Genomic DNA, 13,345 nt, shown 5'->3' with positions numbered 1-13,345 from the left:
AGAACCTTTTAAAGGGATATTACTGAGGAGAAGCATGTTCAGTAAAGTAAAAAAAGAAAGGCCTACCCTGGGAAACCAAGTGTGCTCCAGTTTTTCCTTTCAAAATGTGCAACCCACACATTATCCAACTGTTCTTGTTTATGAGAATTAAGCAGTAAGGTCAGATGGTTTATTTTCTTTAAGGTGTGTGAAGCACACAAAGTAAAGCAACAGAATCATCAAAATTAGATTTTCAAAATATTTTCACTTTTAATACTCTATGGCAGTTCAGAGAGCTGGTTTGGAGAGTGGGCTTTTCCATTTGGCCTGTGCATTTTTACAGGAATGCTGCATAATGTTCTAGCTGTTGTTGACACTTCTTGATTTCCATGGGTTTTTTCATCTTGTAAAGAAATTATTTGGAATTTGCCAACATTTTGGTTTTCTCTGTGCCTTTTTATTCACTAGATTAAAAAAAGCTTCAGTGTTTGATCTTCTCCCCGTGAAGGCAGTAATACAAGATTATACAAGTATATTGAGACAGTTCTTAAAGACAAATTTCTCTTGAAGAGATCCTTTATCATGTTACAGGCAAAATATGACATTGCTTCTTTCCCACTCAGAGTTGATTTATGTTCCTCTGGGCTATTTTGTTTCCCAAATCATTTTCTCATGATAGCACACAGAACCTTTTCCTTGTTGTGTCGCTGGCTGGGGAGGTGCAAGCTCAGACTAAGAGCTGAGGCACCAGGATTTCAGACACAGCTGTGACTCAGCTGAATTTTGGAGATGGCTTATGAACACTGTTCAAGTCTACATCAAAAAGCAAATCACTGTGACTTAACAAGAACCTTTTCTGTCCTTTAGATAGGGAGAATGTCTTGTAGCAATTTCTGGGTTGGCAACCAACAAATAACCCCAAGCTTAGGCTGTATCCATATCTTATCGCAGCACAGTTAGCACGCTCTGAGAAGGACAAGCTGCTGCAGGGGATGGACACTGCCCTGGCTGGGATGTCAGTGCTGGCTGTGCTTTTTCAAGGACTGTGCCTTGTTGCACACTGCAAGTCACCAACTCTCTCAAACTGCTGAAGTCATATTCAGTTACAATTTCTACTCCCAATGGAAATATTCCACAAATACCCTTGATAAGTCTCTTTCTGACAACAGCCAACAGCCATTCCTTCCTGCTTCTCCCTCCACACCTAGAACTTCTCACAGGCCCAAGGAAGCTTCACACACTGAGCATCTCCCAAATCCAGGATTGAGCCTCTAGCACAAACAACCAGTTGCTGGTTTGGCTCCCTGATCCTAGCTTACTATTGACATGCACCTCCACAGTCAGTTTGGCATTTGCATTGAAGGAGAAAGCAGGAATATCCCTTTCATTCCTCCACCTCCCCTGAGGGACAGACAAGGTTCCTCAGCCAGGAGAAGAGGGAGGCACCCCTCACATGCAGGGCCAAGCCACCCAGCAGCTCTGTCACCCCAGGCTGGTGCCAGCTCTGAGCTGTGCCAGTGCTCTGGACCGTGCCCTGGACTGGGACCAACTCACCCAGTCTGGGCTCCCTGCTCCCTCACATTGAGAAACACAGCCAAAAACGTAAATTCACAAAAAAAGTGTTTCCACTGTTTACTTTTCCACAACCTTTTATGTTCCTCATCTCTCCCTGCTGATTAAATGATGTCGCTCTGCCCACATTTGCTGAAGTCTTTCATCTGCCCTGTTGACACATTCATGCTGAGCCCACAAGCACTTTGAGTTACCTCCCTGACACACATCCCTTGTCTGCTCAGGAAAGCTTCCTCCCACCTGAGGCTGGAGTCTGGAGGCTCTGTCCTTCCCATCCCTTGACTCACATGGGTATTACACACCAGGATGTCTCCTCATCACAGGCCATGGCCCTGCTTTTCTGGGACAGCTCCTACACTTGGGCCACTGATGAACTGTGTAGCCAAAACAAATCCCTGACACTTCCCTTCTAGATCCTTCCATGCCTCTCCTGATCCTGGATTAACTCCAGTCTCTCACAGAGGTCTGTGACAAATCTGCAAGATAAAAGAGTCTGAGAGGTTTGCAGAGGACTCTGAAGGACTCTGGGGAGAGGCTACAGGCCAAGGGCTCAGCCCAGCTCCCCTCCAGCACAAACAGGCTGCAGAGGTGGAAAGGACAAAGTAGAAAACTTGAAAAGCATCAAATAAAGGGCAAGTGGAAGTAAAATCCGTGGCAGCCTGATAGACTTTGGGTGGAGATGGAGAGCAGGCAGCACTGCTGTTGCTGTGCTGGCAGAAATTCAGGGCAGTACTGTGCTGTGCCAGATACAGTGCACTCCAAGGCCCTGACAAAATAAAGGTTTCTCTGGGTTCATAAGAATAAATAAGAGCAGCATTATTAATCAGGTTGATAAGACTAAGTAATAGCATCAGGGACAAGACATAAATGAAAACTTCTAAGCGTCAGAAGTGACAGTCTCCAAACTCCAGCTGGCTGCAGTGAGCTCCTGCAGCATTCCTGCAGGTCAGCTCTTGAAGTGAGCCCTTGGGGATCTCTGGCCCTGGAAAAGCTGCCTGACAATGGGGACATGTTACTGCTTTCTCCAGAGTGTGGGTGCTCAGCTCCAGGACTCCCCCTGATCCCCAGGTGCTCTGCTCCTGAGGCCCCCTGAGCCCCCACATTAATGGTTTGTCTTTCATCCAGGTTCTGTGCAGTGAGGATACGGTTTTTGTTAACCCACATACCACCAACTACTCACCAAAAAGGGCAGAGAGGAATAAAATAAGAATCCAAGACTTCATTTGCTGTAATGGTGCAGGACATCTCCAGTTTTCCAGCCAGTATAAAATTATCAGACAAGACAAATACAAATTCTTCCTATACAAAATCATCGCTGTTTCTCTGTTACCACTGCTAGGATGTTTAATTGGGGAAAAAATCTTCAATTCCTGTCTTTTGACTTAGATCAAAGAAATGGCATGTTTTTGCAGCTTTTTGAACAAGAACTAACCCTTAAGGGCTGCCATTCCTGATGGCTGTGGGATACCTCCCTATTTGTAGGATTGCTTGCATTTGTAAGGCTCAATTTCACATGATATGCATTCAAAATTTGACTTGTTTTTGAGCTTGTGTGTCTGCCTCTGGATAAACATTTTGGTTTCCAATTTAAAGCAAAGATATATAGAATCAAAATAATTCAGGTAGGAAGAAATGTCAGGAGATCAACTGATCCAATTCCCCCTTGCTTGACACCAGATCAGTTTGTTTCCAAAACCAAATAAAATTATACATTATTTTGTTTTATTAAACATCTTTGCTGCACATTTTTGGTGAAGGAGGTAATGCCCTGTGTGCCCAGGACTCCTACCTAGTGATGTCTAAACTCACTCTGATTTGGCTATGTTAGAAGCCATCTTAAAAAAAATCTTTGTTATGCACACTAAAAAGAGCCTTACTTAGCTGCTAATTTCTTCAGAATAAATTGTTAGCACTAAGTAAAACCTCCTTCTGTAGCCTTGGGCTACACTGAGAAATGAAGGCTCCTCTGGGAGAAAGAGATCATCTTCTTCCTGCAGAGAACCTGAGGGGAGGGAAGAGCAGAAAAGGAAAGAAAAGGAAAGGAAGGCAAGGAAGAGGCTGAATTAAATGCAAGGAGGTAAAATTAAGATCTGGGAGGTAGACCTGGGAGGGGAGGGAGACAAAATGAGCCTGATGAGCAGGTAAAAAGGAAACTGAGGGCAAAGGGGCTGGGATGGAAAATTAAGAGACAAGACAGTGACTGGCTGGGCTGAACAATGCAAGGACCAGGGAAAACCATTTAATATGAACATGACTAAAGCTATCACACACATATGATGCCAAGGTGAAACTGGTCCCTCCCTGTTGCTATAGGCAGAGGAAAGGAGGTGGGGCTGTCTGATGCCACTTGCCTCTCCTCTGTCAGTACCAGAGAGGCTGAGAGGGGCAGAAACTGCAGGAGGGAAGGTCACAAACCAGGACAGCTGAAGGTGACAGAAGCTCAAAGCCCACTGGTGGCACAGATGGAAATCAAATACAACCAGTGCTCTACACCTCAGCCACTGCTGCTAAGCAGACAGACACAAACCCACAGTTTTATCAGGAAAAATTCTCAAACTGAAAAGTTTCTTCCACAACAAATATATTTACCTGTCCCTGAGAGGAAAAAGATTATGACCAATATAAACACCAGAATTTGGTCTTAACATATTTTTGTTTGACCCAAATTAATTGTAATCCAGTAAATTATCTGGGCACTAATAAAATAATTCTTTCCAATGACTACAGAGCAGTAGGAGTTGCAATCAGGTCATGCCTCACCTCACCAATTAAAGCATGAGGGGACAGGCAAATTACTGTTTTGGGCTTTGATTCAACACAGTATTTCAGCAGAAGCTTCAGCTTTAATTTACTTTCACTGTGCTGAAATACTTTGCTGAAATAAAGCCTCAAAGACCTTTATTTTCCCACTTCTGTTTTAATCAGACCAGCCCTCAAGACATAATAACACCTTGTGAACCACAAGTTCCCTCACTGCTGTGGGAGAGGCTGCTGCAAAGGCAGCAGCAAGGCATGTTGAAGCTTTGGAAATCTGAATAATTTTTACTTTTCTAGAAGCCCTTCAGGGGCTGGGCAAACTTCAGAGGTTCCTTCAAGCCTTTTTAAGGTGGTTTGGAATTAGAGACTGTAATTTTGAAGCTAATAAATATTGTAGTTTCATGTTAATGTATTATTAATACATTTTTTCATTTTAAGAATATAATTTATTTTTAAAGTCAAATAATTAGATTTTAACGTCCTGGATTGAGAATTCCCTGTGGCAGAATCTCCTGTAAAGGGTCCAGCTCTGTGTAGGGGTACACAGGGAGGAGGACTCCCCTGCTGCTGCCAAACACTTCTCCTCACCTGACCTTCAAGTGAATCTGTGAAAATCTGGGTGTCTGCAGGAAGTTTAGGATGGAGGGGTTGCATGTGTGACCTAAAAGAGAGCTCTGAAGCTGCTGAATTTCCTGTTACTAAATCTGATTTCTCTACACTAACCAATAAGATGTTCAAAATCAAAATAGTGGGTTCATATTCCATGGAAAATTGCATTAGTTTGGACTGTAAAAGCCAGAGTAATATTTTGCATTTATTTTATGCAGCAAATATTTAATAAGAGGTGAACTAAGAGTCACCACCTGATGTCTTTAGTTGCTGGCCCAAAGTATGCAGCTAATTTGTATCTCTGATCAGTACCCAATATCCTCCTTTTCAGGAAACACAGACAAATCTGTGCATATTTTAGCTTGCTTTTTCTTTTGATGGCACAGGAGGCCCACCAATGGAAGGCTGTGTTTGAATAAAATTGGGAATTCTCTAGTGTAAATGTGATGATGGATGGGAACACATATAATCCATATGAGGATCATGGGTCCATTTGGCCCATCTCAAATTCAGCAGCCAGTTCTGAACAATTCACAACTCAATCATCACACACACTGCAAGAATTACTGCTACAGTGAACCTCTGGCACAGGGCAAGGAGCTCCCCAAAGCACAAAGAGCAGATCTCCCTGTCTGTTATGAGCTGGAACATCTCTCACCCAGACCTGACAAATATCCACATGTTCTACCAGCAGTGAGGCCACAGCTCAGTCCAGAAGCAGGTGAAAATCCCTCACTCTGCACAGGAGCTGGACAAAGCAGGAACCTTGCTCAACAAGTGAACACTTGCTAGGGTGGGTGACTGCTTTGCCAAGCCAGCAGTGCTGCCCTGGCACCTGTGCCCTCAGCCTCCAGGTCCATCCACACTCCCCGCTCCTGGCAAGCAGCAGCCTGGTGCAGAAGGGACAGCCAAACTTTGCTGGTGCCAGAGTGAAGGGCAGAGTCCAACCACAGTGGCTTCCCTAGTTTGAATGCTGACATATTTGCTGCAAGTGACCTCTGTGATATCTCATGGAATGCAAACAAGTGATAACACTGGCAGGGAGAGAGGGGCACTGAGACTGAGGAGGAAATGCATATTTTCCACATCACATCAGGCCAATTATCAGTTATTGTCCTTTCCAAAATCCTTTAACTATGCTCACAGCTCCAAGAGTGAAGCTGTTTAACCTTCACACCACTCAAATGGCAGTTTTGGCCCATGCAAAGGAGCTAAACTCAAACCCAAGCCTTCTCTTACAAGTAACAAGTCACACACTTCAGGTTTTATGTGGTGCTTCCTACAGGGCAGCAGGAGAACAGCCAAGCTTATAAACCTCTCAGAAAGGAATCCCAGGATGTCCTCACTTGTCTGGCAAAAGCAGGGCTGCAGTTCCTTATCAGTGGGGCACCAGTGACGCACTTAACTTTGGGACAGGTCCAGTGACTACTGAAGGTGAGTTATGGAGAGCAGAGGCAGCAATGCCTTTGTGCTATTGATGATTCCTAGGAGGAGATTTTTTTTGTGATGAACTAAAGGTTACAACCCTGTTTCTGCAATTGTTTTCCCTGACTTGGATTCACAGAGCCATGGTTTGCCTCACTGCAGTGCCAAGGAGCACAGCTCATGGAGCAGACTTGCCCAACATTTTGTGTCATCATCTGGTCTCCTTTTCTGGTCCTTCCTTCTTGTACTTGACAGAAAACTGAGTGGGCAACATCTTCACTGATAAACTCTTGTCTGGCCACATCCCCTTCAGCTTCAGTGTGCAACATCCTCTCCTGGTTTGGGCTGTTTTACCCTCCCAGCATGGATCCATCACTGACACTGAACATGTTCCCACAGCTTCACAGAGACGGACACCATGGAAGATGATGTGCCCTCAGAGGTTCTTTTTTTAAAGCCAGTGGATTTTTCAGTCACATAAAGTAATTCAGATTTTCAATGTTTGATAATTAAACAGCTCATTAGTACATATAAAAGGAGTAAGTGTAGGTTCATTCTGACTATACAAGAGGCTTTCTTTTTGGTTGTCATCCAAATTTTGCAAAAATCTCCAAAATTTACATAATCTGCCAGATTTTAGTTCAGTAAGAGCTGCATTTTCAGAACCAGCTCTCCATCCCTTTTGGGAACACTTGAGTGACAGGGTGGGGTCCCACAGATAACCTGCAGAACACAGCCCTGGCTCAGGCAAAGACCAAGGCTGCATCCCATGGAGCTGAGAGCTGCAGAGCAGAGAACACTGCTAGGAGAGCTCTCCCTGTCTCAGAGAGTAGCTTTGAAGCACTTAATTTAAAAGAAAGCAGAGAAGAGTTGATTAAAGGGGACTGTGGTATTAACAAAGGCTTTATTTTTTGCTGTGTGTAAGCAAGGCACATGAAAGCCCCTGGAGAAAGAGACATGCAAAGTGCCCAACAGAATGAGGACTTGCCTTTTCAAGAAAATGGGATTTGGGGAAAAAAGTCATTGCTTTGACACATCAGCTACCTGCCCAAGCTTTGTCAGGTGGTTGCAAGAAAAAACAAACATTTCCAAGTGTGAAGTTATCCTTTGTATCCACAGAGTTCTCCAATCCTTTTCCTGCAGGACAATTTGTTAGCATGAATCCAGAACTAAAGTGTCTCAGAGCAGGTGCTCCAGAGCAGAGTTAACTCCTTGTTCTTTCCACACTGGGACCTTTGCTCCCACCACCCCTTGCTCACACTGAGGGTTTCAGATTCCCAGGCCATTGCTCCACTGTTAACAGCAGGACAGCTGTAAAGCAGGGTGAAGTATTTTTCTAGGTAGTAACCAGTGAGGAGAGGAACAATCTCCCCCTAATCTATCTCATTTAAAAGCTGAAAAGAGGGAATCTAAATCCTCTTGCAAGGAGCAAAAAGTCAAGTTGGGAAGATGTTGCAATTTACTGCCACATTGTGCCAATAAGCAATCCAGAAGGGAATTACCAAGGAGCAGGGCTGTCTTTGTATCCCATTTCCTTTCATGGGGAAGGGAGAGAAATTTTTTTGCACGAATTGAAAGTGGAAAAATTATGTTTTCCCACTGTAGAGCATTGGCCAAAGCCTGGAGTGACATAAATAAATACCACTGGAAAGCAGGGGAGGAGGGAAGGAAGAAAAGGAAAATTATACAAGCTGTACCCTTCTTGGGACATGGCATATTAAAAATGTCACTATTAGGTTGTTTTCTCTGGGACTGTGGAATATTAAACAAGCCAGAGACTTTGAATGTTCATTTTGTTTCTTGGTCTGTCCCTTTTGCCTGACACACATTTTCCTACTGTCCATGTACAGCTGCTTTGTTGGCATCAGCCATCACCAATCTAAGTGCTGGACAAAGTAATCCAAGTGGTACAAAATGTAATTTACCTCTTGAGAAGAGGGAGAAAAGTGCAAAATTTCTCTCAAGAATCTTGGAGACAGCTCTGCTAGCCCCCTGAACAGGGGCTGGTCTGGCTCTCACTGGAGGAAACAGAAACTCTCTGGTTACACACAGGACAAATGGATGTTTTTGCTGTAGAATAAATTCTGTCTACACTGGATAATTATACAAGAGCTCCTTCCTTCCACTGCAGAAATTAGTGAAAGAAATTCTCTAGCTTATCTTCAGCATATCAGACCAGACAAGCACAATAATCCTGACAGTATTAGTATAACACTTCAAGTTCTTTGGATAAAAATACACCAGAAGAAATGTCAGCCATCCATACGTCTCCTGGGTTTAGAGTGAAGATCTGTGAGCTATTACACATTCCACAGGTGCAGTAGTCTGCATCTCCAAACATCATCTTTAATGCACAGTTGATAATTAAAAGACTACCAAGACCCTGTAGCCTGTGCTCAGAAATGGCACAGACCAGTCAGAGACTGGCAGCAGTAAATTCTCCCTCACAAGCTGGTTTCTGGCATTTATTTTTTGTCAAATTTCTCTCACCTTTCTTTTGCTGGTGATGGGGAAAGTAAAGGAAGTCTTGATTGCTGGCCAAAGCTCACATCTATTTACCTCTCACATCTCTCTGTGCTAATACACGTGTTTTTACCTTTTAAGCTGCAGGTTGGCAGACTTTACAAGTGCTACAAGATGACAGCTACTGGAAAGGAGCTTTCCCAGGCAGTTGGTGAAGCTGTTCAGACCTGACATGGCCATGATTGGTTTGTAAGAATTAAATCCCACTTTTGTTAATAAAAAAGGAACAATAAGGAAATACAAAATGAGCTTGCACTTTAGTAATCGGCCCCAGGAATTAGCTATTCTTGCTTTTCCACTTGACCTTGCTACTGGACTGAGGAGGAATGATTTACTACTAAAACACTGCCACTTATCTCTTATTTAAATTTGCATATTTTATCCTGAGCTACAAGATAATGCTATGATTTTGGCTGCTAGGTTAAAGGATGTTTTTTAGGTAAGCACCAAGAAATAAGGACCAGGCTACCTCTCAGCTCTTGCTGCCAGCTTCTAGCCTGCCCCAAAACAAAAGATTCAAACATGAGGAGAGGCATCACCACTCCCTGAACACGCTGGGCACAGCAGAGCCAGCCCTGACTGTGTCTGTGCGTGAGAATGGGGAAACACTGCTGTGTTCTGAGAGCCTTTGCCCTTGAACACAAGAACACTCTGCTCCTCCTGTGCTCCAGAGTGAACAGAGACATGCCTGTGGGATGACTTCCCCACTATTTACATATTTCTGCTCTCTCCTGGGTTAGTCAGTGTTTCTGTCTCCAGCCTGTAACCTTTGGTCAGGTCTGGGATCTGCCTGGACTTTCTACAATGGTGCTGGAAGAGAGATTCCTCCTGCAGTTCCAAATGCTGTGGGGAGGAGCAGGGTTAGGGTTTTCTCCCTGAGGCCCATGCTGCTGCTTCACTGAGAAGTAGCTGAAATACCTCATATAAAAGCAAAATTCACAACAATGAGAAGCTGTTTTGTCTTTTACAAGAGCAGGATCTCTATAGAAGCATTTCACAGCCCCAAAAGTTTTCAAAAGAAGAATATTGGAGGACTTGGATCCATAGCAAAAAAACAAACTTCATCCAAACACTCCCACTGACTGTGGCTGGCATTGGACTGGACCCGTATGTGAAATGTAAGCAAAATATCCTCAGAGTCCTTCCCAATATAGTGGATTACAGCAAGAGTGGTTTATATATATATATAAAATGGGCTTATAACAAAAGGGCATTGCTATGTACAGGGCCTTCCCTTCCCCTCTCCAAACATTCAGGGGAAAAGGCAAAGACACTGTTCTCCCACACATGGATACATCACCTCCTCAACAAACACATCCACAAATTTGTTTCCCCAGCATAAAACTAAAACAAGCAGAGAAATGTTTTTCTTCCAATGTTTGCCTTCTATTTATTTTTTGTTGCTACCTTTGTGCCTGCAGCAAGGCCAATGTTCCAGAGCCCCAGCCCCCACTGGTTTTGCATCTGCTGCCTCTCAAACCCCAGAGGATGGCACAGGAGCAGCCCCCCTTTGCAGCTGGCAGGCACAGGACTATTCCAGAGTTGGGGTGAACAGGCAGAATGTGGGGAACATAAACAGGGGGTCTCAGTGGGACAGGGATTAGAGATGGCATGAGGCATATCACATCAGCTGTGCTTTCAGCAGATTTTTAAGGAATTGGAGCCTTAAGTTTCCTTTTTAAGAGCTGTGATATTATTATTATTATTATTATTATTATTATTATTATTATTATTATTATTATTATTGTTATTATTATTATTATTACTATTATTACTTTTATTCCAAGTTTCTTTATCATTATTTTTGTTTCCCTATGGTCTGCTCCACTGTTCACAGAAAGCAAAATTCTGAAAGGTTGCTGGCAGATTCACATTCATTTTTCAAGATGAGCAAATAGCTGCAGGGATTTATTCACCCAAATTCAAGCAGAAAAAATACATCATGAACTTATTGGGGGGAAAAATACCCAAACCTAACTGCACATATCTATCCAGGGCAGCCTCACAGTGCTGTCATTCAGAACTTTGCTGTTGTTTCCTCAGTACTTGGGAGCATCACTCTCTGTGTTAACAAACAATCTCTTCCTGCAAAGATCAAGGACTTTAAATTTTGGCACATTCTGGGCACTGTAAGAACCATAAATAACAACTTACTGAATGAATCTCACTTCACCAGGCATGACTTTCCCAGACTTGTGTAATGTGTGAAATCATTTATTGCTGGAAACAGGCAGCCACAAAAGCCCACTGCATCTTATTGTTTGAAGCCTAAACCCCAACATCATTTATTTCTAAGCTAGTTTTTGGGTACACACAGAAATCAAACCCTTGTAAAATCATTTTAATTTCCTGCTCTCATTCTTTGGGCACAGAGTGGGCCTCTGAGATATTTAGCTTCTCTTTTTTTCCCACATTACTGGTAAACTCCAGTTTCAGCTAGGATGCCCATAAACAAAAGTCATGTCAGACAAGGCAAAGGTTCCAAGAAGACAGTTACTAGCTCAAAGCCAGAGTGTTTCATTTTAGACTTCATCCCTATTTAAACCATGCAAATCTCAGTAAGTATTGAATTTAAATCCACTGTCACTTTCTCCAGGCTCTTGTCAAAGAACTCATTATTAGTTTCTGATTTACAGTACCTCCTAGATCCCTGTGCTGAGAGGGACCACAGTGCACAAAGCAGAGCTGCTGCACACACAGAGCAGGAAGTGGTCTCCATCCCAGAGTGTTTGGGATCCCAGACAGAGCAGACAAAGGATAAGGAAGAGGTGCTATGTTTCCAGCATGTGACACTCAGCAGGTCAGAGGGTCAGAAGGATAGCTCAGGATCCACAACATGCATAACCTTATCTACCACATCAGATTTTGCCACCCTCTTACCAAATGAAACCAAGTATATACCTACAATAAAGGGTACACGTGGATATAGTAAAGCACATGAACATAAGCCCTTCTTGTAAGGAAAGTTCTGTCCCTTCTTACAGGAGCAAGCACAAAACCTCCCAAGCCTCTCAGATCCATGTCAATCCTCTCTTTTCTCCTGTGTTATGGCCTTTATCCCACGGCCCTCTCTGACACAGAAAAAACAGCTCACTGGAGAACAGTTTCTGCAGGAGAGCACAGTGTAGGGATATGTGTTTACCAAAAGGGATCTTTATAATTCCTGGTTCCTGTTGCTCCTGGTGCCCTATTTCTGTGTGCCAAAAGAGTATAAGTTCTGTGATATACTCTTCTATAAGAGTTCTGTGAGCAGAACTCTTATTCCATGCTCCAAGGCCTGTGGGACTAGGCAGCTACCAAGAGCAAAGTAATTGCACAGGCAAGCCTGAACTCCCAGCCAGGGCTGCAATGTATAAAACCCTGGCTGCCTGATAAAGTCCTGGGTTATCACAAGCCCTCACTATCAGCAACAACTGTTTTCCATGCCAAGCTACCTTGAGCCTGTCAAAGTATTTTTAATTGTTGATTTTCCCTGGACAGTGCCCAGGGCACCATATGACATTGGCTAGGCCAACTGTCCCAGGGAAATGTTCCAGGGAATGGCTGCTGTCTGTCTCATCCCTCATGGCTGAGGATCTTTCCCACAGCAAGGCCTCCCTGCGGGACTGTGCCTGTGATCCCCAGAACACTACAGAGGAGCAACTGGGAGCTCCAGAGCAGCAGTTGGCAGCTGCACAGCAGAGCCCTCACTTTTGCTGTACCACTTCTGTGAGTTCCCACTCTCATCACTGTGCCATTGGAAGGAATGCAGACCTGTGTCAATCTGAATTACAGTCAGACTTGTGGGTGCTGAAAGAATGGCAAAACAGAAACAGAGAGAATAAGGTGAATAAACATGCTATAGGAAAAGTCAGAAGGAACACACCAGCAGTATTTCTAAAGCTACCTGCTCCAATATTCATGGTGTGATTCATATATCTACTAAAGTACTGCAGAAACCCTGTTCTAGTTACACAATTCTCATCACAGGTTTATGTGAAATTAAGGCACCCCAAATGGTCATTTAAACCAAGGGTTACTGACAAGAGAAGGGACGAAAATAAAATGTTCCTGTTGTTCTAGACACAAAAAAGACTGCTAAGGAAGTAACTTTATAACCTGAGAAGGGTCTGCAGCTTTAAGAAATTCTCCCCTAAAGGTTGTAAAGCTTTTACTATGCAAAGTATTTTTGCTATTATATACACTGGCGGCCACTAAGTGCAGCTATTGTTTCTGGCGGTCATTCAGAGGAGGTTGGGACTGATAAAATGTTTAGCAGAGTTTGTTTGGGTAGATCCATCTGTGTTTTTAACCTCCCATACAGCCTCTGGTGTCCTTTTAAAAGATGCTGGATGTTCCTGAGTCTAATAAATTACAGGCTTTACTTTTATTTGCCTTTTTTTATTATGTATCATGCCACAGAAAAGAATGTCTTCTTTACATTACCCACACTTTTCTGTATGGATTACAGAAGCATCTAAAAAATAAGATGTTTCTTTGC

General features: G+C 43.4%; 1 protein-coding gene across 2 annotated transcripts in view; it reads right to left on the bottom strand.

Annotated features, from left to right (window-relative positions):
• DENND2B (DENN domain containing 2B) overlaps positions 1-13,345 on the bottom strand; it is a 152,738-nt gene that overhangs the window by 8,818 nt on the left and 130,575 nt on the right. The window lies entirely within an intron of this gene.

This window comes from Ammospiza caudacuta, chromosome 6 (genome assembly GCF_027887145.1).
Source record: "Ammospiza caudacuta isolate bAmmCau1 chromosome 6, bAmmCau1.pri, whole genome shotgun sequence".
In the NCBI taxonomy this organism is placed as follows: Eukaryota; Metazoa; Chordata; class Aves; order Passeriformes; family Passerellidae; genus Ammospiza; species Ammospiza caudacuta.
This window is presented reverse-complemented; position numbering and strand designations above follow the sequence as displayed.